The sequence below is a fragment of the Nomascus leucogenys genome, chromosome 7b (genome assembly GCF_006542625.1).
Source record: "Nomascus leucogenys isolate Asia chromosome 7b, Asia_NLE_v1, whole genome shotgun sequence".
Taxonomy (NCBI): Eukaryota; Metazoa; Chordata; class Mammalia; order Primates; family Hylobatidae; genus Nomascus; species Nomascus leucogenys.
In genome coordinates this window covers 89,183,123-89,208,618 of record NC_044387.1, presented here as the reverse complement: position 1 = coordinate 89,208,618, position 25,496 = coordinate 89,183,123, and the positions used below count along the sequence as shown (strand labels likewise).

Sequence of the window (25,496 nt, the reverse complement as noted above, 5' to 3'; positions counted from 1 at the left end):
CGACTACTTCGCAGTAGGTTTGACAGCCTCGCAAAGGCATCCGAACGTCATAGACATCAACACCAAGCTTAAGAGTCTCCTGCGTGGCGCTCCAGCAGTACTTCATCTCTGTCTGCCTGACCCCTTTCTCCAACGCGGCGGGCCTACCTCACACCATTTTGTGAGAACTGAAGCACCTGGTTAGCAATAACTATTCAACAAAGGTTAGCTCTCTTCTCTCCCCTTCACTGGTGAAATTTCAGTGTCTGTACTCTTTACTTGGTTTCGTGCATTTTCTTATGAATCTATTTTTAACACTTCTATATGAAAAAAAATACAAAGCTTTTGCCAGTAGAAACCAGAAAACGGTTATTGCTCATTTCTTCTGGCTGACACACCTTGTCTGCAAATGGCAGCTTCTCCCGCAGCAGGAAATCTTTTCCATCAAATAAGCCATTACGCCTTCCAACAGTCTCTGCCAAATTGAAAATCACCATCTTCACTTACCATAGCGGCGGAGCTTTAGCAGTTGGGCTAACGCGCATTGAGCAGGGAGACTCGGCACTGACATTAGCTAACCATCCCACATTTCCATCTTGTTTCCTCGTAGTCATTATCCAAAATACACAAGGAAGAGAGGCTCACCTAACTGGAATGGCTTATGTTACCAATTACGGTCAACCCTAAAGCACATAACCAGTAAGGCAGCTAACACTGACTGAGCAGGAAGAAATCTGTGCCCTAAGTAGTTCATGGAGTTAGGCAGACAACTACACCTGCCACCAGTTTCAAAATGCTTTCTCCTTCCCTGACATCTCAGGCTCTCCTTATTTCATTTTATCTCCATGTCTTTTCTACAAGAATGGGCCACTGTTTTCTACTCATTAAAACTCTTCGAGCCAGGCACAGTGGCTCACGCCTGTAATCCAAGCTACTCAGGAGGCTGAGGCATGAGAATCACCTGTACCTGGGAGGCAGAGGCTGCAGTGAGCCCAGATCATGCCACTGCACTCCAGCCTGGGTGTCAGAGCCAGACTGTCTCAAAAAAACTACAAAACAACAAAAAAGCCTTTGGATGAAACATTTCTCATCTACCATCTCTAATTCTTTATCCTCTCTTAAAATTTGATAACAGAGCTTCCCTTTTTTTTTTTTTAAATCCCTTAAATTAGTGCAATCTCAAAGAGATCTAGGGCTAAACACCTGGGAGACAGAACTAAGAAGAAATGAGCATCTCAATTTCCTCTCTGTATGGCCCTGGAACAAATCCTCACCTTCTCTGCATCTTTGTCTCAAATCTGGTCTAGTTCCATTTCTTGTATGGTGTCTCAAAAGAACATTGCTGGAATGAGCCAATATGTATATAGTACCAGGAGCACTTTCGAAGAACCCTTTAGTGCTCTTTTAATGTATTATTTTAAAAAAGTATATGGTTAGTGTCTATTTTCCCATTTACTTGAAGAAGATTATTCGCAAGATACTGAATGGGAGGCAATTTTTGAAGTATAGTGAATTGTGATTACTCAGCGTTTATCTGGATCTCTTGAAATAAGTGCTGAAAAAGTGCCATACGTTTTGATACAAAATTGTTGAAGTGGAAAATATACACAAAAGAAAATGTCGAATACACCTTTTTATAGTTCCCAATGATTGTGAAAGAAATCTGGAAAGGGGGGAAATCAACAATTGTTTGGACGATTAAGAACTGTTGGAACACGCTAATAATTTCCCCTTGAAATAATGACTTTAGCACCTTGAGCAGTATGAACTCCATGAACATTGCCAGGAAATGCTTTATATGTTTCAGGAATAATTAGTTGCTTCAAATATAACAGAGTCAAAGGCTTACTGTAACCTAGGGAAAATAATATTTTGGAAAAATGCAAAAATGCAACTACCCGCAAGGTAGTCCAAATAATATAGTTCATGAGCAAAGTTTTAAAGGCTTAAGACAATAGAGTAAAATTCTGAAGATCAAGTACAATGCAAGGTGGTGACATTTAATTTTTATTGTGTGTTTTTTTTATTTTTTTAGACGGAGTCTGGCTCTGACACCCAGGCTGGAGTACAGTGGCGTAATCTTGGCTCACTGCAACCTCCACCTGCTGGGTTCAAGTGATTCTCCTGCCTCAGCCTCCTGAGTAGCTGGGGTTATAGGTGCACACCACCACGCCCGGCTAATTTTTGTATTTTTAGTAGAGACGGGGTTTCACCATGTTGGTCAGGTTGGTCTTGAACTCCTGACCTCGTGATCTGCCTGCCTTGGCCTCCCAAAGTGCTGGGATTACAGGTGTGAGCCGCTATGCCCAGCCTATTGTTACCTTTAAAAATATTAAAAGTCAACTAAAAACTATCTAGAGCTCATAAGGATCTACTAAAGCAATACTAAGGCTACTATGAGTAGGACACCTGTTTATTGTTTACTAAGTCAATGGTCCTCACCTGGGACACACTGGGCCTGTAGTTATTACATTATTTAAAGCAGGTGAGCTACCGCACCATCCCAGCTATCAGAATTTTATGATTCATGAATTCCAACAATCACAATAACAATAAAGCTACATTATTTCCAACCATCCCCCATGCCCCTCACACAGGGCACCAAGCTTTCACATAGCCAGAGATGGTTTGGATGTTGGCATATTTTGCTACTTGCTGTACATGCCCAGTTTCTTAATGGATGTGGTCACTGGGAAACCAACCCCACTCCTTTTTCTAACGACAAAGTACAAGAATCAGGAAAAAATAAGTAAAGCTTAGGGATTAGGGGAAAAACTCTTTATTATCTAGCTCTTGTCTATCTCATATGTTTATGGTTCAAGGATGTGCTATTAACTGCCTCTCTCAAGTTATAAATCTTACACTCACACTAAGGCATAGGGGTACATTAGCTTCAAACTATCTCCTATATCCATGGATCTAAACAGACCTGGGGAAAATCAAATTAACTCAAACCTCTTATCTAAATCAAAGTCTGCCAAGTCCTAAGGGGAAAAAAAATTGTTTTGGGGGGATGTAAAAAAAAAAATAGCAAGAAAGATGCTGTCTTTCTAGAAGCAACCCAGACCCAAATCCCTGGACAATTCTCTGGCTATCTTTTCCTTAGGTAGTGGGAGTTCAGAAGACAGTCCTGACAGGAGCCTGCATAACACAAATCAAGAAATTATCCTCACAGCCAAGGCTGGTGACACCATTCCTCAACCTGGCGGAGGGAAGCTTTTCAAGGCCTATGAACCAGGATCATATTATTCCATGTCTCTGAAACTTAGGTCCGTCCGTCTGTCGTTTTCTCGTGCTAGTTTCTCTGTTATTACGCATCAAAATGTAGATCCAGTCATCTCGGGCTCCTAGAGACTCCTAGGTTGAAGAATGCACACCCGTCCTGGAATTTCCCCTGAAGACCAGTAACGGGGCTCGGTGTGCCCGGGCCTGTTCGGGGTGTGCAGCGCAAGACCCGGCTCCGCAGGGTGGGAAGACGCCGGAGCCCAGGGAGACCCGACCGAGACGCCCCCTCTCCTGCCCAGCGCGCCCCCTTCCGTCCCCAGCAAGAGAGCAAAGGTCCCAAGCCTCAATCCGGGCTCAAGCGACCAAACTCCTTTCTGGAGTCTGGACCACTCACCATTCGGGACAGAGCTGCCCCCAAAAGTTAAAATGAGACAAACGGGCGGGAAGCCCCCAGCCCCGGGGCGGGGCCGGCCCAGAGCCCTGCGCTCCAGCTTTGGGAGCGCACCCAGGCCCGGGGAGGGCCAGCCTGGCTGCTCACGGGACCCTCCCTTGTTGGCCTGGCCGTGGCCGGGAACCCACGCGTGGCCGGTGCGCGCTGCCAGCGCTGCAGCTGAGGTTCGGGTTCGGCCCGCGCCCGGCGTGAACAAAGCGGCGGCCAAGGCCTGGGACTGCAGGGACTGAGCCGCCGGCTCCACGCTGCCCCCAGGCCCGGAAGAAACACCGACTGCGGGCGGGGCACAGCACCCAGCCGGGGAAAGGACCCCCCGAGTTACGCCCAAACTTTCTTTGAATGGCGCCCAGGTGGGGTGAGCCATCCGAAAGAAAGGAGGATGGGCTTGGGAAGGGAAGGGCTCGGCTCAGGTCGGGGGGGACCCCTCCGTCCCCACCCCCTCCCCGCCAGCTGCCAGGGGATGATGTCATCGCCCCTCCCGGCCCTCACCCCTTTCTCTGCCAGCCCCGCTTTCTCTGCCCTCCCACCCCAGGTCTGACCCCTCAGGGAGCGTGGCCAAGATTAAGAGAGGGGCGTGGGGGGGGGGTGCGAGGTGTTCAGGGAAGAGTTAGGAGAGAGGGAGGGATCGTCCGTAGCAGCAGAGCATCTTCTCCCGTCCCGGCCCTGCCAAGATGATGCAAACATTCCTATCTGGAGCTCCGCTTTCAGGGATCTGTGCTCCCGCGGGCCGGTGAGGGAAAGGGCTCGGGAAGGGACCGGCTGGGTGGAAAGTGCGCTGAGGAGTCTCTTGTCCTCCCCGCCCCCACCCTGTCCTGAGCCCTCCACTCCCGACTCGCCGCCCACCCTGCACGCTGCACTCCCTTTAATTCACACATTTCTTCCACCAGCCTCAGGGCCGACTCCCCGCGCCTACCTCGGCTCTCCGGGCCGCCTCCCGCTGCTGCCCGATTCCGCGTCCGGAGCGAGCGGGAGCTACAGCGGGCTCCGCGGGCCGGGCGCGGGGCAGGTATCGGGCTTTATACCTCGCCCGCCGGGTGACTCAGGAGGCTCCGAGCCTTCACCCGCCGCCCTTCAAAATAAGAGTCCGGCGGCGCGGCGGGCGGGAGAGAGGAGGCGTGGCTCGCAGCTCTGGGACGCAGCCCCCAGGTTAGGGAGGCTTCCCCGCACCCACTCGTAACCTTGTCCCGCCCTTTGCATCTTTCTGGTCGCAGGCCCCTTCCTGGGGCAGCCAAGTCACAAATCGGGCTTTTCTGGAACGATCGAGAAGTGCTAATAACGGGAAAGAATTTAAATTTTTTAGGCCCATAGATATGTTGTCGGCATGTTAGGATGATTCTCCTCCGGTGTTTGTGTTTTTTCCTTTACAGACTAAAAAGTGTCCAATAAACGCGACTCCAGGGCAGCGTTTTAGGGAAAAGCAATAAAAACTCACGGTGGAAAGGAAGCTGCCCTGAAGGAATGGAACTGCGAGACTGGGGCTGGGGCTGGGACTGGGGCGGTGGGGAGGGAAAGTCCCAGCTCTGAGGACGGCTTTGCAAGTACAGTGCAAAAACGATTGTGTGACATTAAATCGAAAAGCACAAATCATCATGCAGTATATTTCTTTTCTAAGGAAGGGGAAGGATAATTTTTAGATTTCTATTAATTAGTTTACTGTGTTCTGTGTAATAAATAGCTAAATTCAGGAGCCCTTAGGGTGAGAAGAGTAAAGCACTTTGATCTAGCAACATCTGAGGAACCCGGTCCCTATCCTATCCTGTGATCCTCTTAGCTCATAAACTACTGGAGGCCCTGAGTCACTTGTTTTAACGCTCATCTACATAGGAATTTCTGTAGAAGTGTTTTCAAAGAGGAACTGGACTCATTCGTTCCAGAATTAATATTCTATGCAAAATTTGTGACAGATTGTGGGCTTAGCCCTAAATCCAGATCACCAACTTTTCTTTCACCAGATCAGCTAAGGACACCCCTGGCTCTGTGTATAATCCTCTGGTAGCTGGGTTGGCACACCATGTCACAACAATTTCCGTCTTCTTTCTCCTTCCAGAGTGTGCTCCTTGGCCACTGGGACCAAATCTTTCACACACAATAAGCGGTTAACAAAATGAATGCATGAATGAATAAACGAATGGTAATATCTACCATTTACGGGACTTACTGTTGTGCCAGGCTGTTTCAGTAATGTGGTCACTCGGTAACTGCCAATAAATGCCAACTAGTTTTGAATAGCCAGTAGACCACTTGTTTAAAGGGTTTAGTACTGTAACTGTATCCTGCCATCATTACTGATATCTAACGCTAGCATTGCTAGGTTCACTGTCTTCAGCCAGGTAGTCTGTTCCTCCCTCGGAAATATCTTTATTGACTTTTAAATGAATAATGATGTCTGTAAAATATTAAAAACCAAATATTGTTCTTTAAACAATAAACCAAAATTGAATGTCCCTGTGATTTTACTCCCAGAGATAAATTGTTAGCTGCCTAAAGTATAGTCCTCCAGGCTTTTGTATGTGTATTTAAACACACACTTAAAATAGCTTAGATCATTGTTTCCATACAATTTTGTAACTTTTTTTTTTTTGAGACAGGGTCTCACTCTGTTGCCCAGGCTGAAGTGCACTGGTGCAATCATGGCTCACTGCAGTTTTGACCTCCCAGGCTCAAGTGATCCTCCCACCTCAGCCTCCTGAGTAACTAGGGCTACAGGCACATGCCATCATACCCAGCTAATTTAAAACATTTTTTTTTGTTCGAGACAAGGTCTTGCTATGTTGCCCAGGCTGGTCTCAAACTCCTGATCTCAAGTGATCCTCCCACCTCGGCCTCCCAGGCGTGACCACTGCACTCAGCCTATAACTTTTTTTTTTTTTTTGAGACAAAGTCTCACTCTGTCACCCAGGGCTGGAGTGCAGTGGTGTGATCTCGGCTCACTGCAACCTCCACCTCCGGGGTTCAAGCGATTCTCCTGCCTCAGCCTCCCAAGTAGCTGGGATAACAGGCGCCTGCCACCACACCCAGCTAATTTTTGTATTTTTTGTAGAGATGGGGTTTCACCATGTTGGCCAAGCTGGTCTTGAACTCCTGACCTCAAGTGATCCGCCCGCCTTGGCCTCCCAAAGTGCTGGGATTATAGGCATGACCCACTGCACCTGGCCTGTAACCTATTTTTTTTTAACCTGACAATATACTGACCATAGTCATCTTTCTGGGGATAATACAAAGCATTATCATCTCTTGCATTTTTGAGAGGCTGATAGGCCAACAGTTCATTGTCCTGGGACACAAGCTTTAAAGAGTGAAAATCACTTTGCCTATTCTAATATTTCTAACAGTATTTCCCTGTTTAGCTTCACCTTTCTTTGAATTCTCAGCTTGTTTACTCCCATGTCAAATGGCCCTTAGGGCTGCAGCAATGACATCACCTGGCCTGCAGCAGGGTTTTCTTGCAGCCTGTGATGTGACACTGACTAAGAGTGCCACCAGAGGAGAGTTAGGACGTGTGATCTGTGCCATTAACTGTGGGACTATGAAGCTTCCTTATTTCCACAATAATGGGATTAATCTGATGGATTTTTAAGTTACGCTTCTTAAATTTTGTGATTTTATGATTTAGGAGTCCTTTCACAACATAAAGCGCAGAAAGAATAAAACAGATGTCTGATATTACCACCTGTAGTGTTTACCGGCCATGGAAGGGACTGTGGGGTAGAATAGACTTGGAGAGTTGATTGGCTGTGAGAAAACATACGCACTTCCTTTACTCCGAAGAGGCAGCAAAAGAAGGATGATCCATTAGATCTGTCATCTCTGTGTCTGCCTTATTCCAACTACAGGTGCCCGGAAAGATGCATGCACGTGGACCAGTTTTCACTTTTCAGTGCCGAAATCCAGGAAGATTTAAGGCACCGATGCAAAACACTGAATATTCTAATGTTTGCAACTTTGAAGGTTTTACACATGAACTGTGGGAGGTGTGGATACATCTTGGCCATCACTTTGAACAAGCCCCAGAATTGCTAAAACTTGTATCAGTAGAAGCACTGATGATAATTTCTGCCAAGTTTGAAAAAGAATATTCCATCCTCTGAACAATGAAGATTCTGATCAAGTCTTCTCCTTATATTACTTTTATTTCATTCTTCCTTGACTAAAACTTAGCGTTCTGTGGATTTGAGATAAGATGAAAGGGGCAGAGAATAAATACACAATGAACTTTTATTTCGTCAGGAGCGACATTCAAGGAACTCCCCCCAGCTTCGCTTTAGGGCATGCATCTCTGGTTTAGGGCGTGCATCTCTGGCTTTACCTTCACGGGCTCTGGCTCAGAGGCCTCAGGCTTCAAACATGCAAATTTACTTTGAGTTGAAACACTGTACTCAATTCACCAAGTATTTGGGGAGAAAAGTGGAAAGGGTGAAAGTAACACTTCAAATCATTCCTTTTCATATTTTCCTCACAATGAAAATAGTGAAACACAGGTGGTTAAAAACTAAAACACTAAAACGAAAGACACTAAAAACCAACAGTTTCACTAAAGAAAGAAGATATTGGCAGTGAAACCAAATCACAGATCTATCTATTTCAATCGACGGATTGATCTATCTAACTACTGACAGGTATTACACACGATCTAGCTCAAAATGCTCAGCATAGGTAATATTACAATTTATAAAGTAGATATGATTAGCAGACCAAGTAAATGTCTTTTTACTGCTACCACAAATCGACATTGTTCAATCATGCTTTTCTAACTTAAGAATTAAAGCCCAAAATCTATATTTTCATTTATTTTATTTCCATGCAGCAGCAAAGGAATATTAATATATCTTCAGGCATTTTGCTTAATATTTTAATGAAAATTACCAAAACTGGAGATTTTCCTAGAAGATTCCTGGCTTCTGGATTGGCACATTTTCTACAAGGAGGCTTTTGCTATGTATTTCCTCAGATTGATCAATGTTGTCTATAACAGATGTTCTGATAATCAGTTCAGCATCAGGATCTTGTTCCACTCACTTCTGGTGTTTTGATGTTTGTTGTCGTTGTTGTTTTGAGACAGAGTCCTGCAGTGTCACCTGGGCTGGAGTGCAATGGCGTGATCTTGGCTCACTGCAACCTCCGCCTCCCGGGTTCACGCGATTCTCCTGCCTTAGCCTCCCGAGTACCTGGGATTACAGGCGTGCACCATTACACCCAGCTAATTTTTTGTATTTTAAGTAGAGACAGGGTTTCACTATGTTGGCCAGACTGGTCTCGAACTCCTGATCTTGTGATCTGCCTCTTCGGCCTCCCAAAGTGCTGGGATTACAGGAATGAGCCATCGCGCCTGGCCTTTGATGTTGTTTCTAAAAACTTGATTTAGCTCTTACTCTATTTTTTAGAGTCACAGAATCTTGCCTGAATGGCCTGTTTCTTCTATTGTAGTTGCTACCTTTGCAAGGGCTCCCAACTACATTTATCAAACAAGAACAAGACTAAAGAAATAACAGATTAATTATGGATTTTACCTGATATTGATTCATAGTAATGTTATGTTTGGGAAAATGTTTCTGAGAGTAGAATGCTTAAGATCAGCTTTTAGTCCATTCATTTTTAAGAATAAGCAACTTTTAACAATCTTGGACTATTTTGAATTTGGACTCTGTAATTAAGTGTGACATTTTATACAAAACACATTTGCCTCCATATCAACAACTAGTAATCATTCTAACAAAAGTAAGAAACCTTTAAAAACCAAAATGTGGGTCTTCTAAAGAGGCTCAGCCTCATGCATTATCTGATCATGAAGATAATCTATTGGGGAGGAGGGAAAGGGCACCCCTCCAAGGACAGCTCATACTTTGAACATGAAAACAAATTCGTCTACCCTATTGGTAAAGATAACTTTATGGCTCTTTGGTTTGTTCACAACTTTTTATTAAGAGCAGGGAGAATGGATCAGGAAAAAAGAAATGGGACTGTTTGTACTTATATAGACATAACTACAACCCAGTGGACATCAAATGCTATGGACATAACAACCAAGTCTGCAGCTGGAATGTAAAGAAAGGTGACGCTACGATAAACAAAAAACAGGCTGAGCTTGTGAGAGTGAGGCAAGCCTTGAACATCCGAGACAACTCCAGAGGACTCAAAATCAGAGTCGGGAGGGGGCTGAAGAGATCATCTAGGGAAGGCATGTCCTGAAAAGAGCATGGCCTTTGGAGCTGGACCGAGTGGGGTCAGTTCTGCTGTTTCCACGACCTTGAAATCACAAAGGTTTTGTTTTCTCATTTGTAAAGTGGAGGTTAAGGTATGTGCCCTGGACTGCTGTTGAAAAGACACAGTGCGATGCTGCCAGTGCAGCACCTAACATACTGTTTGGTATGTAGCAGGTGGGGAGCTGGTTTTTGTTTGTTTGTTTTTGCCTTTTAATTTTGTTTTTGCAAAACACAGTATTTAGTTACAGATAGTAAAAAAACAAGAGTAAAAAATAATAATCTGAACTTTACTTTGGGCTGGCATTATGCCAATCATGTCACATGCATTCTCCTGTTTATCTAACTATAGATACCATGAGGAAGTATCACTATAACTATCATTCCAGGGACACTGAGCACAGAGAGGTTAGGTAACTTACCCAAGGGCACGGAGCTGGTAAGGGGAGGAGCAGAGACGCAAATCCTTAACTCCAGAGTCCAAGCTCCAAGGAATATATATATTTGGAGTAAAAAATACATATTTATGGGAAGTCCATTCACCATCCATTCACCATCCCTAAGATCTCCATTTTACCAATGGAGCAATTTATTATTGCCAAGTTTTATTGTGCATAGTCAGGTCTGCTTGATGTGAAATAGTTAAGGCAGTTTCTAAACATGTCCTGCTTGATCCACAGTAGAATCTGACTCACTATTGAGTACCCTTTTCCAAATCAAATGAGTTATGCTGGCTCTGAAGGAATCATCCACAGATTCCGTGTGGATTACTAAAGAGGCATAGTGAGAATTTGCCTGTTTATGTGATTCTCCTGAATAAGTGGTGAAATACCATAATCAGTGGACTAAATACTTGAACTTAACCTACATAAGAAAAACCTTAAGTTGTGTCTTATAAATATAGTGATGGATAATAGACAAAGATGGCATATTTAGGTGAGGATTACAGATTTTACATTAATCCCAGTGGCAATTCATGAAGTCATGGGTAAGATCATGCATAAAGTCCTCAGTTTGTTCTTTTAATAGTATTAATATTACCTCTGGTGACACCATAACAAGGAATCTTGTGTCTCATTTCATGTAGATTTCCAGGGTGCTAAGAAAACACCCAGATCAGCCATGATTCCACTGTTGCTCCCAGAAATACAGGAATAAAACTCTCTCAGCAATGGAGCTGATTAGGATGTTGCAGCGCCATTTTCAGAAGAATGAAGTCAATTCAAAGGAAACCATGGACTCTGACAGGCTATGCATAGGGGACTATGTTCACAAGAAGGAGGGAATCGGGTCTATTTCCCTAACTCTGATTAACCTGTCGTCTCTGAAACCTTCCTTCTACCCAGCACTTCACATCTTAAACTTGAATATCCATTCTTTTGGATCAATACACGAATCCTCTGGGTCAAATAAACGGGATTATGTTATCTGAAGTACTTTATTTTTCTCATTAGGAAAATACATAATGATTTGCTTCAGTGCTGAAGTTAAAGGTTTTCTAGCAAAGATATCCAGCCACTAAGAGAATCATCGAGATTATTTTGCAGTATATATCTTTAACAAAATAAAATGTACGAACTAGACTCCAATATGGAAATGGAATGAGAAGAGAGAGAGAAGAGAGAGAATAAGGAGGTCAAATATTCCAATTAAACTTTCTTTAAATATAAAAATTTAATAAATGTATTTAAAATTAGAAAATTCTCTGAATATAGACCATAAGCTCCATAGGAGAAAATATTTGGTAACATTGGCAATTAAAGAAATGAATTTGGCCAGGCACAGTGGCTCACGCCTATAATCCCAGTACTTGGGGAGGCCAAGATGGGAGGATCACTTGAGCCCAGGAGTTGGAGACCAGCCTGGGCAACATGGCAAAACTCCATCTCTACAAAAAATAGAAGCCAGGTGTGGTGGTGTGCGTCTGTAGTCCCAGCTACTTGGGAGGCTAAGGTGGGGATTGCTTGAGCCTGGGAGGTGGAGGTTGCAGTGAGCCAAGATTGTGCCACTGCACTCCAGCCTGGGTGACAGAGTGACACCTTGTCTCAAAGAAAGAAAAAATTTATCTGATATATAGTTTATATAATTGACAGTTAAAACAATTGACAATAATATTGATATTGCCTGGTATGGGCCCTTTAAATGAGTTATACTAGGTCACTGCTGATACAGTGAAGTATTAGATTTCAAGAAAAAAAAATCAAGATTTTTTTTACCTAAGATTTCCATAGATGTAAATGTAAAAGATAATTCCATTGCTCCAAAGAATTCAGATTATTCTTATATTAGTATATGATATGTATGATATTTGTCTGTTTTTAGTAACTTTAGAAAAAGTTCAATGATTTTGAGAAAATTTGGTCAATTTATAAGATTTATCAAAAGACGTTTCAAATTAAACTTTAGTTCAATCTGCTATGTTCAAAGGAACTGGTGGCCCATGAATATTTTCAAATGGCTGTTTCTTTTACAATATGTAAAGGATTTTAATAAGATATGGCTCATGAAAAGAGTTCAAAGAGAGAAGACTGCACTGAGAGAAATAGGAGTTTAGAATATCATTTAAAAAGTATTCACTTAAGAGGATTGGTAAAAAAATAAAAAAATAAAAAATGTATTTCTGGACAAAGTTGAGAAAGCAAGATTTTGAAAGTAAAGTTTTCAATGCAAGTGAAAAGAAAATACAGCAACCATAAATAAAGACTAAATTCAGTCCTGCCTCTTTAAAAGCCAGGCCTTCTGCAAATCATTACCTCAATTTTAGCAAAAGTCTAATTACAGATTAATTTATTGGCAATGGGTATATGCATGTTTGAGCCCATTGTTGCATTTTGCTCATTAGCTTATAGGTGGCAACATTATTATTCCATCTTCATTTGTGGGTGGTATAAGTACAAGCTTGACATAACTTTGGTGTCATTGTTCCCTTGTTTGCCCACTGCATGACACTTAAGAAAACTTTGTGTAGCAATGAATAAACTAGTCTGACAAAAATTCTCTTCACAAACTGACTCCATTTTGGAGAACACAGACACAGTCTTTTAGCATCATGGAGGAATTAATTTTTGATTCAGTTACCTGCTTCGTTGTCATATTATGAACAAAGGGCCCTACATAAGCAGCCCTGGCACAGCACAGTGGACAGAAATACTGGCTTTTCTAGGCCAAGTAGTGTTACATAGGGAGAAAGAGATTTCTTTTTCTTGAGGCAGGATCCTGCTCTGTTGCCCAGGATGGAGTGCAGTGGTATGATCTTAGCTTACTGCAGTCTCCATCTTCTGGAATCAAGCCATCCTCCCACCTCAGCCTCCCAAGTAGCTGGGACTGCAAGCGTGCACCACCCACTGGCTATTTTTTTTTTGTATTTTTTTGTAGAGACAGGGTCTCACCATGTTGCCCAGTCTGGTCTCAAACTCTTGAGCTCAAGTGATCCATCCACCTGCCTTGGCCTCTTAAAGTGCTGGGACTCCAGGCGTGAACTACCTTGCCGAGCAAGGGATTTCTGATTCTTAAGCTGCTCATTGTTCAGAGACAACATCAGGAAAAATAGAAGAAATGGGCCTAGCAGTGTTCTCTGTTACAGTGATGGTAAAAATTGATGGGGCCAGCTATGGTTCCATGAAGTCTCTTTGTCCATAATCTTAGGCAGGGCCAATGTATTCATTAGATTCAGTGGGCAGGGCTGACACTTTGGGCAACCCAAGAAAAAATTTTAATTTTAATAAACCCAGAAGGAAAAAGTGAACATAAATAAATATAATAATGATGACCATATAATAATGAATCTAGCCTGGATTACATTCATTGTTATACCAATACAACTATAAAATATAATTCTTTTTTTTTTAATGGAGAAACGGACCCACAAAGACAAAAGTGCCTAAGGGCCGTGAAAGTCATAATGCAGCCCTATCCTTGGGTATCGGACATTCATCTGAAACTTTGACACTTTTCTTTCATTAGATATAAAGACAAGCTCTACCACCTATTCTCTATTCACCATTGTACTCTATGTGAACCTAAATCAGCAGGTGTCACAAGTTTTTAGAAGAAGAAAACAACCTCCAGTATTCTCAAGCTCTTCATAATCAAAGCGCGGAGACAAAAATCAGCTGTTGACAACAGGTGCTTTGCAGTTGTTCATTCATCTGGACATTTCTTTTATGAGTTAATTACTCATAGCTCCATGGTGAACAATCTGCACATTTGGGAAAATAAAACTGCCCACTGAAAGTGAATTACTAGAGCATAGGTGAAACACAATAGTTAGTTCATTTGGATACCCTTAAAAGGCTTAACAAAAATCCCTGAAGCACTTGGAAGTTGGACTCTGTGTCTGAAGAATGAGTTAGCATCAGGTTGAAGGCTGCAACATAGGAATATGTGAGTCCAACTTCATTCAGCTCCGGACACTTCCCTGGGTCACCCACTCTCTCCTTTACACAGCCACCTCTCCCAGAGCTTCCCATTGATCAGTATCATTTGACCTCATCAGCAAAATGCCCTACTTTTCATTTAAGTACCTACAGATTTCCTTTTCAATTTCATCTTCTTTGTGGTGAAAAGAGAGTACTTTGCTACCTGCCTCCCCTCCTACCTGCCTCCCCTCCTACCTGCCTCTCCTCCCCACCCTGCCCCCTCCCAAAAAAGAAAAAAATCTAAAACCAAACAAAAGCTCTAGTATGTAAAACAGTTCCTAAGCTAGGTTCATTATTATCACACAGCTATTCAGACTTTAAATATAACAAAGACCTAATCAGGTCCTGAGTCCTCTTGGAAATGAGGTCTTGAGACAAAATTCTTGTACTCTCTTAGTTTCCCCATGTATTCTGCGGAGGGACTGGAGGGCTGAGCTCTAAAATTCCCTTCAGCTGGAAGGTTCTGGGATCGGGCCTCAGGCCAGCCCACCATGGCCTGGCATAGAACTTTCAGCAGCTCTTCAAATGGGTGTTGGGGTATTACACAGAGCAGTGGGCTTCAACAACAGTCTACTGAGAGATGAGAAAAAAATACTAAAACTTCTTTTTTTTTTTGAGAGAGCATTTTGTTCTGTTGCCCAGGCTGGAGTGCAATGGCGCCATGTCGGCTCACTGCAACCTCCACCTCTCGAGTTCAAGTGATTCTCCTGCCTCAGCCTCCTGAGTAGCTGGGAATACAGGCACACACCACTACGCCCAGCTAGTTTTTGTATTTTCTTTTAGTAGAGATGAGGTTTCACCATTTTGGCCAGGCTGATCTCGAACTCCTGACCTCAGGTGATCCACCAGCCTCGGCCTCCCAAAGTGCTAGGATTACAGCTGTGAGCCACCGCACCTGGCCTAAAACTTCTCTTTATACGTATATTCATCTCATTCTTCAAATTTTTCTCTCTTTGTGTATATCTGTATGTGTAATAATACATAAAACATGTATATATTTGTACATACATATATATACCCATATCTGCATACACACACATACATATACATGATATTTTACCTAAGGGGATGAATGATGAAAAAAAAAAAAAACCTTAGTATTCCATGGTTTTAAGGTAAGATGAAATAAGTAGAGAACAAATACGTAATCAACTCATCAGATAATGTTTTGCAGAGGACTTAGGATTTCCATTTCTAACGTCATGCTTAGCACTATTTGGTTCATAAACATACACTTTCAAACATGCAAATTTAACTTCAGGTGAAATAATTGAGTCTATTTTCCACTATTTTGGGGAGGAGGATGGATTAGGTAAAGATAATTCCTTCAAATCATTCCTTTATGTGGAGATTCAACTAAATACCCTCACTGTGAGTTACAGAGTAGATTATTCTGGGCATACCTTTATGTCTGTGACATTTGGAGCTTGGATGTGTGGACAAGTAGAGCATGTGACTTGCTAAATCTTTTTCCCTGCTGATGTGACAGGAATCATAACCCAAAGAAATACAGAGACATTGATTGCTCAATAACTGTTATTACGATCCTCACTTAATAAATAATAGTATCATTAGATTCCTTCACTGGTATGACATACAACATTGCAAAATTCATATATGTCTGCCCTCCAAATTTTCACTGATGCAGGTAATTTTTGGAATTATCTGTGTAATTATCATTCTCATATTCAAATACACAAATTATCACCTGGATACCTGGCTTCTGGAAGCCCAACATTTTATTTACTCAAAGTAGAAACTCTTCCTCGTACCTTTAGTCATAGTCAAGAGAATTGTCATCTACTTGGGATACATGTATTTTCAAAAACTTTCACTGAACACCTACAGAAGTAATGCAAGTTCGTGCTTAAGAGCTCATGCTTTGGGTGTAAATCCCAAGGCTGACACTTTGTCTAAATCTCAACATATGCACTTGTGATGCATATGTATCCATATGCATAACTGGCACTATTTCTCCACGTTCTTTTCTAGTACTCAAAGCATAGCTATACAAATAGCTTGCAATTTCACAAGGTAACTATTATTATATCATTTATCATAAACATTTTTACCTTCATAGGTTTAATTGTTACTAGCTTTAATTGCCGCATAATATTCCATTGCTAGGTGTTAAGACTTTGGGGAAGTTATTTAACCTCTCTGTGCCTCAGTTTCCTCCCCTGGTAAAATGAGAATAATAGCACCGCATACCTCATTAATTGCTGCAAGGATTCAACGAGACGTTGGAAAGCATTTGGCATGGCGCACATGGCATTGCTGCCAATAAGTTTAGTTATTACTGAGAAACATGACTTCTGCTACTAAGGAGTTAATATTCTAAATAAGTAACTAGATGAAGCAGAATCACCTTGCCTAAGACAAGACTACAAATTGTCTAGAGCTCCTTCAAACTCTTAAGTCTTTCGAAGTAAGACTGATGGAAGTACTGTTTAAGTTCACCACAGGAGCGGGGCAAGAAGGCAAAGGCAGTAAGTAGAGCTCTAGAGAACAGCCATTAAGGATTTAATTACTATTTTCAACAAAGAACTTGGCTCTGGCATTAACTCCTTGTGAGACCCTGCACAATTCAAATGGAGTCCTGTGTCTCCATTTTCAAATCTCCACTATAGAGGGTTGGATGAGATTACATTTAACATTCTATGATTACTCAATAGTTACTATAAGCCATCACAGGAAATTCTATAAAGATATATTTACTTCTTTGCTTCTCCTCTGCTTTTTGACACCTGGGTGTGTAAATAATTTCTGCATTGTTCTAAGTCGCAATTAATTTTCCCTGGAAATGGAATAATTCAAACAAGCTGATTTATGCAAAATGCTTTCTAATCACTTGGAGTTCTTTGTAATTACTCCCAGCAGTAGTGGGGTCACCAAAACAAAAGCATCGAAAGATTAAATGAACTGCTCTTTGTGAGAACAGTTTATTATGTGATCTCAATGTCAGGATTGGCTCCCAATTGCCATTCAGGGCTTTAGAAGGAGATCCTTGTGCAGGTGCTCTGAATCTTCTCTTTCAATTGGGGTGCTGCTGATGACAGTGTTTAATCCTGGGCTGACTCTGCCAGTCTTTGGTTACCTAACATTATTCACAGCTATACTGAAGGAATCACACACACACACACACACACACACACACACACACACACACACACACACACACAAATGGTCTTGGAGCCTCTGCAGTTACATTTTTGTGTGTGATTATTTTTCTCTCTCAGAATTACACTTGCTGTTTTTAAATAATTGACATTTTGCTATTTTTGCTAGCTTTGCTATTTTTAAATAATTGACAAATCAGGTCAGTAAGTAAAGCGGTTCTATAAATGGCGAAGTCTATTACAACATCACTAACTATCTACACAAAACTTTGTGACTTATATTTCCTGGATAGGTAAACTCTGAAGCCTCAGTTCTTTCTGACTCTGGAACCCTGCCTCTTACCTGTAAGCTTGTTCATCATCATCTTTTTTTGAAAGGCATTTATTATTAAAACACACAAAATAAAGATGACAAAAAACCTACCTCTACGTATAACACACTAGCACCATTTCTCTATGTTCTCTTCTAGTCCTCAAAGTGTAGCTATACAGATAGTGTGTAATTTTACAAGGTAACTTTTCATCATTATTATATCATTTACCATAAACATTTTTGCCTTCATAGGCTTAATCATTACTAGTTTTAATTGCTGCATAATATTCCATTGTTGAGATAAGAGAATATTCTGTGTATTTGACTTCTAAATTTTTTGTTTTGAAATTGTAAAAAATATGTTATACTAAACATCTTCAGCCTTATACATTTCTACTCCCATTTTGAGTTACTTCCTCAGGGCAAATACTGAGAAGTATGATTTTGAAGTCAAATACTCTTTTTCCCACTATTTATTTATTTATTTGAGACAGGGTCTCACTCTGTCGTCCAGGCTGGAGTACATGGTACAATCATGGCTCACACAGTCTTGACCTCCTGGGCCCAAGCCATCCTCTCAAGTAGATAAGACTACAGGTGTGCACCGCCACGTCTGGCTTTTTCGAAATATTTTTTTGTAGAGATGGAGTCCCATTATATTGCCCAGCCTGGTCTCCAACTCCTGGGCTCAAGTGATCCTCCCGCCTCAGCCTCCCAAAGTGCTGGGATTATAGGCGTGAGCCAGCACACCCAGTCTTTTTTCCCTGCTCTTGACATTTATTGCTAAATTGCTTAAAAAAAAAAAAAGTCAACTAGTGAAGCATCGGTATGATGGAGCTTGGTCATTAAAATGACTATTTGTGGGCATAACACTGTGTCTCATTCTAATTTTCTCTTTGTTTGTGATAATAAACATTTCGTCATAAGCCTGACATTTTCTTGAAGCATGATCAAGGTAGCTTATTCAATAGAGTTTATATTTCAGTTTAAGTAGGGGGCAGGTTATTTTTGGAGCCAGAACGCACTACATTGTGTGATCATCTACATGCTGTTGTCAATCTTTGTGTGTTCACTGTTTTGCCCTCCAGTTTAGCTCTCTACCTAAACTCTTCCGGGCAGGTTCTGGTAGTTTCTGATTCAAGTGTGGGCTGTCCAATTTTGTATTTTGCATGAGAACAGAAGGATAGATTTGTTCAATTGCCAATCCTAGAGTTGCCAACAATTTAGAGTTATTGAGGGCTTTCAAAAGTCTTACCCGGGATGAATGTCTTCTATTTATTCCTAGTTGTGGACATAAGTAAATTGATTTCTTGATTAATAGAAATAATTTCTCACTGTTGGTTTTGTAGGACAAAAAAAGGTTATTTCAAATTATGTTTAGGAGTATCTGAAATTCTCCTTCCAAATCTCTGTTCTCTTCCACCCACACTACAAAAAAAGCATCAAAATAAGAGCAGTGTTAATCCATAGGATCAGTGACATATTATTGACCACTCTGGAGAGTTGGGGAGATGGTATTGAGAAGATTAAAACAGGTACTGACAGTTTCTTTGCATAATTTGCCTCTTTTGACATCTTTTTCAGTAACTATCAACATATTTGAGTTAGACACTGTATCTAATGGACATTTAACTGATTTGTTAAGAGGTAAGATTTTTCTCAAAGGATACAATTATAATTCAGTGTTCAGGACATGTCTGAAAATGGGTTTCCAGATATTTCTGTTGGTTCTTGGAAACTTCCATCATCTTGGGCTAAACGTTTCATGAATTACACAAAAAGGGAATGTGATTGTGCTTCTAATGCACAACTTGCATTTTTCTATCTTTAACAAAAGCATGCTTATTATTGCCGTTGCCACTAAAAGAGTTCTAAACATCTCTTCAGACACGTCTATAAAAAGCCAACAGAAAGGGATAGATACGATCTGTTTCTCTCACTCCAGCTGAAAGACCAGAGATACTTCTTTCTCTGTTTATTTTGTGGAACAAGTAAAACAAAAATCCTTTGCCCTTTTTTCTTTGCCTATTTTTACTCTCCGCAATTGCCCTGAGTCCCTGACACACTTCTATTCTGAAATACTTCAGCACTCACTTCCTTATTTGGTCGCTGGAACTGCTCTTTGTCTTGTTCAAACATTCTGCTAAGCTTGCAGCCTCCCTTCACCCCCGCCCCTTGCCCACTGCTCCCCCTTGTCTACACACACACACACACACACACACACACACACACACACACACACACGGGGCTGGCTCCAACAGGTCACTCTGACTCAGCCTTCTCTGTAGCTCACTAGCCAATCCCCCATCAGTTATGCCCATTTAAGGAGTACCTTTTGGAAATCATAAAGGACCAGAGAGTTTTCAGCTGTTTAAAAAGACTGCTATGTTGCATCACTGGAAGTCACCGCAAAGCATGTATTTCACACAATTGCCCTCATCCTATGGCAGGGTATGTATTAAAAAACAACCACCACCAAAAAAACCCAAAAACAAAACTCCAGGCTGCTTAATTAGTGGTTACTTTATTCCTCAGTGTTTTGGCAGTTAGATTTGGCTGATAGAGGCAGAGAGTTCACTATCTGGTTAGTTTTCAATGTTCTCTAATCTATGATTCACGCCAAGCATTCCAAATCTAATACTTAAAATATATATATATATATACACACACACACACACACACATACATATAACATAGGCCTAAGTAGATGTGCCAGTAACACAAAGTGAAGCTCTGGGTTCCTAAGCGAAGAACACACATTTTTGAAAACAAGCAGGCATTTGGAGTGCTGAAGGCTATTTTCTGGTTTCTCTGCTCAGAGGTGAGTGAGGAAAGCACAGCTCTCTGCATTCCCTATTTAAGAAAGAGCTGTAATGGTCCCATCCAGTAACACAGAGCAGTGTTTCCTTACATATAAACAACTGAGAAATTCCTTGGGCAAGCACATAGCCTTTTGGTTCCTGGAACAAAGCAGATGGTGGTATTCATTATGTCAAATAAACACATCATCCACACTCCAAAGGGAAACCTGAAACAATAAGCTGAACAAAGCAGTTTTCAAGGTTTTAATCCTCTTGCAATTAGCCCTTGTCTAACTCAACTGAAAAATTAAGAGGGAGCTATTTTCCCAGAAGAAAGTACCCCTAAGTGATTAAATATCCACAGTTTTTTTTCCCAACACTTGTTCTGAAAAAGAATTGGAGCTCGTTTTCAGATACAGGATATCCTATCACTTAGTAGTATTTCTCATTTAGCCACCGAAAATGGTCTGTACCTTCCCTTGTCCACTGTGATAATTCCTGCAGCCCTGTTACTGGGCAGGCATTGGGCTAACCGCTCCAACCAACCTTTACAGTTACCACTTTGATCAGAATAAGCAGCAGATCAAATCCCATAGGAAGCACGTTCTCTCCCTGCCTTGTTACCATTCAGTCGATTTTGCTTATTTGTGTTCACCATGGTGACCAGTGTGGAAATAGTGTTTAGCTTATGAAATTCCCAAAGTGTATTTCCCTATTTTACGTAGGACAGTTTTAGACTGGCTTGGATGCATTCTCGTTGGAGGAAGACTCAAATCGTTCTTGGATATAGGCAAGGTGTAAATGACAAATATACTTTCAACTATTTCCACCAGTTAGAATCTCAACGAGCCTGGGTGTGCCTTACAAAGTGACTTGTGGGTTCAAAGTTGTTTAGGTTTTAGAGCACATGGAAGTTGTGAATGTTTGCACACTATTACACTTCATTCTATTGCAGGAGCACCAAGGAATTCTGCTAAAAGAAAATGATGCTAGTGTATGCCTGCAATATTGAAACAGCCACAAGCATATGTCCATGAGAAATGAAATCTGTCAAAGCCCTTCCAAGTTAATTTAAAAATGTTTACATTTGCTCATTCATCTTGTTCTTGAAAAGAAAAATGGCAGAGGTCACTAAAAGATTAAAATATTCGACGGGCACGACGGCTCATGCCTGTAATCCCAGCACTTTGGGAGGCTGAGGCAGGTGGATCATTTGAGGTCAGGAGTTTGAGATCAGCCTGGCCAACACGGTGAAACCCCGTCTCTACTAAAAATACAAAAATTAGCAAGGCGTGGTGGTGCACAACTGTAATGCCGCTACTCAGGAGGCTGAGGCAGGAGAATTGCTTGAACCCGGGAGGCGGAGGTTGCAGTGAGTCGAGGTGGCGTCACTGCACTACAGCCTGGGTAATAGAGCGAGACTGTGTCTCAAAACAAACAAACAAACAAACAAGCAAGAATAAAATGCCATTGGTTTTTAGGAGAAAAATTGTAAATTGAGAAAATTATAGACATTCGGGAAAGATGATCACTGTTCACTTTCAGCCCAGTGTCTTGGGAAGCATCACTGGAGAACTGTTGGAATCAAGAACCCAGTCCAAGACTGGGCTTAGAGACCTGCACTCTCCTGCCATTTTTGCTGCAATGCAGTTATGTCACTTTTGAGGAAGTAATTTCGTCCTATGAATCTTACTTTCCACATCTATAAAGTACAGACCTCATTTTAAATCAGAATTCCCAACATGGTTCGGTTTCATCCTAACAGAAATTATACAGTTGCTTAAGGCAGTCCATATAGTCTATTAGTTAATGCATTTCCACCCTCAATGTCCCTGCACTGCTGGTAGACATATTTGATACATGAATTAAGGGATTCGGAATTTCAATTCTTAGTGCAAAAAAATCAGGAATTGGTAGATTGAAATGATTTCAAATAATTTCCCCAAATCTAAACTCCCAAACTTTCAGGAGAGTTGATTCTTATATTTTTGGTGTGTAGCCTTCACACTGATAATTTCCAAATTCAGCCAAAATTTTAGGCTTAGACTCAACCTTTCTCTTTGTTTTCTTGGGATCAGTCTCAAACTTTCTGAGACTGGTTTGGAACATCTTAAAAATGCTGGCAAAATGTATTATTGATAGCGTCTTAATACATTTTTTTGTTGTTGCTTCATCCCACGTTCTCTCTATTGAATTCAGAGTTTACTTTAACTTGATTCTATTTCCCATCACTGAAATTCCTCCCACTCGCATCTTCCCCTGGGCTCAGGGATATCCTGAGGGATGCTGTGAGGTTCCATAATGAAAAGGGGCTCAGAGATGTGGGGAGAAGGTTTCTTATGCATACATTATTTGGTTATAATAGCCTTTCAAAAGCTTCACGAATGATTTGTTTTTTGAGGGAGGTCCAAATATTATACAGATCAAGTTTACCATTTAAAATATATCCAATTACGCGAGACATAATTATACAGCAGCTCACATCTGTAATCCCAGCTACTGGTGAGGCTGAGGCAGGAGGGTCACTTGAGGCCAGGAGTTTAAGACCAGTGTGGGCAACACAGTGAGACCCCCAACTCTAAAACACTTTTTAAAAATTAGCTGGGTGTGGTGGTATGTGCCTGCAGTCCTAGCTACTGAGGAGGCTGAGGTGGGGGGATTGCTTGGGTCCAGGAGTTTGAGGCTGCAGTGAGCCATGATCACACCACTGCACTCCAGCCTGGGTGACAGAGCAAGACCTTATCTCTAAAATCAACCAACCCATCAACCAATCAATCAGATAATGCTATTTTTGTTGTTGTTGTTCTGTAACTGCCTTGCTCCGAAGCAGGGGAAGAGACATAGCCCTTGTTTATCTGGGAAAGTGTTGGGCATGAGGTAGAGTGAAAAGCACTAACTTGGAAGTAAAGAAGATATGTTAAATCCCATGATTCCACTAAAATCAATAATACTTTCATCATATAATCTCCTCCTTGCCTTCTACAGGCTTGAATTTTTACTGGGAGTTATAATTATTTGAGGAAAAAGTACATCACCCTGGTCTTTAAAGATGTGGTAGGAAATAGATTCAAATTCATTTCCCCCCCACCCAAAAATTACGTTTTTCCAAAGAAAGAAAAATTCCAGACTTAAAGAACCACAGGGCCACTGAGCCCTTCTGCAGCAGCATTCCAACCATCAATGTGCCTCTGGGGAGGTCCCTCAGCCCCAGGCTCAGCATTCTTTCAAACAGCCTGGGATCGGGCTGATCAATCTACATGGGGGCTGGGGACCAGTACAAATTTTAGGCTTCACTCTAGTTTCCATTCCCACATTCATACCCCAGGTTTTGATGGAGAAAGAAGGAAAGTAGTTGTCATCAACTTCCCCACCTTTGTTTAAGTGCAAAAAGAGACACATACACTCTTCATTATAAAACTTCACATGAATGAGTATAATTGAAGGCTGCTTTCCCAACTTTGACTCTGAATCTCAACACTCATCAAGGAGGCCTGATTGTGAATGTAACATGCTCAGAATGTCTTCACTCTTAGGAAGAGCTGCAGAAATATCTCCTGAGATGGAAAATATTTGCAAACTAGCAAGCAGGAGAGAGTGTGTAACTTAAATCATCACAGCAATGTGCTGGAAATGCATTCTCGCCTGACATCTGGCCATGACTCAGATTGCCACCCTGGAGGCTTCTTTGCTAAACTTTCTGCCCAACTCCCTGTTCCACAGATGCTGTGCTCCTTGTCTCTCCATGCAGATCAGCCCTATTTGACGGATTCTGTAATTACCCGTAAGAGGCCCAAGGGAGATGTTTCTGTGTACACAGTGCCCCAACAAACCAACTTAAGCTAACCACCTTCATGAAGCGATAAACAGAAAGCAGAGATTCTTAGATACCCCTTAAATCGCCTGTACTGCCGTATTTCTAAGGAGGCCAAGCTTGGACACGGGGGTTGGGAACAATCCTAATTGGCTCCAGGCCACAATTTGTGGTTAGTTTCCCTAACACAAAAGTCTAGTCTTTGTCTCGCCAATCTAAGAGAATAAGGAGAGTTTTATGAAGCCATTTATTAACATGTTTCTCATCAGTCATCATAACCACTCTCACCTCATGTTCTCTTCTTTTATGGAAATACGTTTTTTCCTTGATGTCCTGCTTTATACTTTTGGCCTTTTCTATATTGTCAAACAAAAGTCCCAAAGCAGCTCCATAGCAACCACCTTTCTTATCTCGCTCAACAGACCTTCAGGAAACAGGCGAGGGTAGGACTGTCACCTTCACCCAATATTTTGATTTGGTTTTTATACTTCCATTTGACACCCCTAATATCCAACGCTGAACAGAAGCCACCATAATATCTAAAATTTCCTGTTTCTCTCAATTCAATAAACTGTGTGTGTGTTTGTGTGTGTGTGTGTGTGTGTGTGTGTGAGAGAGAGAGAGAGAGAGAGAGAAAGAGAGACAGGGTCTTGCTCTGTCACTCAGGCTGTCACGCAGTGGTATGATTGCAATTATGGCTCACTGCAACCTCTACTTCCTGAGCTCAAGTGATCCTCCTGTCTCAGTCTCCCGAGTAGCTGGGACTACAGGCACATGCCACTATGCCCAGCTAATTTTTTAAACAATTTTTGTAGACGAGGTCTCACTGTATTTTCCAGGTTGGTCTCATACTCCTGGACTCAAGAGATCCTCCCAGCTTGGCTTCCCAAAGTGCTGGGATTACAGGCGTGTGCCATCATGCCTGGCCATCAGTAAACATTTTTTGAATACCTATGGATTAAAAATACACTTCCTTATCTACTCATGACAAAAGAGAATCAAGATATTAATCTTTCCTTCCAAGCAGACACACACACAATTCCACTCCAAAACAGCCAGGTGCTAGTAGAGAACAAAAGGAAAGGGAATACAGGTATGATGACAGTACTGGAAAAACACCAAGACCCTCTGAGAGTGCATCCTGAAGAATATGTTTGGGATGTCACTTTACATGTTGGCTGA

General features: G+C 41.8%; 1 protein-coding gene across 7 annotated transcripts in view; it reads right to left on the bottom strand.

Annotated features, from left to right (window-relative positions):
- PALLD (palladin, cytoskeletal associated protein) overlaps positions 1–25,496 on the bottom strand; it is a 434,220-nt gene that overhangs the window by 91,663 nt on the left and 317,061 nt on the right. For 2 of the 7 annotated variants that reach the window (XM_030816310.1, XM_030816311.1), the window contains exon 1: positions 4,569–4,741. The exons of the other annotated variants lie outside the window; for them this stretch is intronic. The gene's annotated coding sequence lies outside the window, so the exon portion shown is untranslated. Of the gene's footprint in view, positions 1–4,568; positions 4,742–25,496 lie in introns of those variants that run through there. 7 annotated transcript variants of the gene reach the window in all.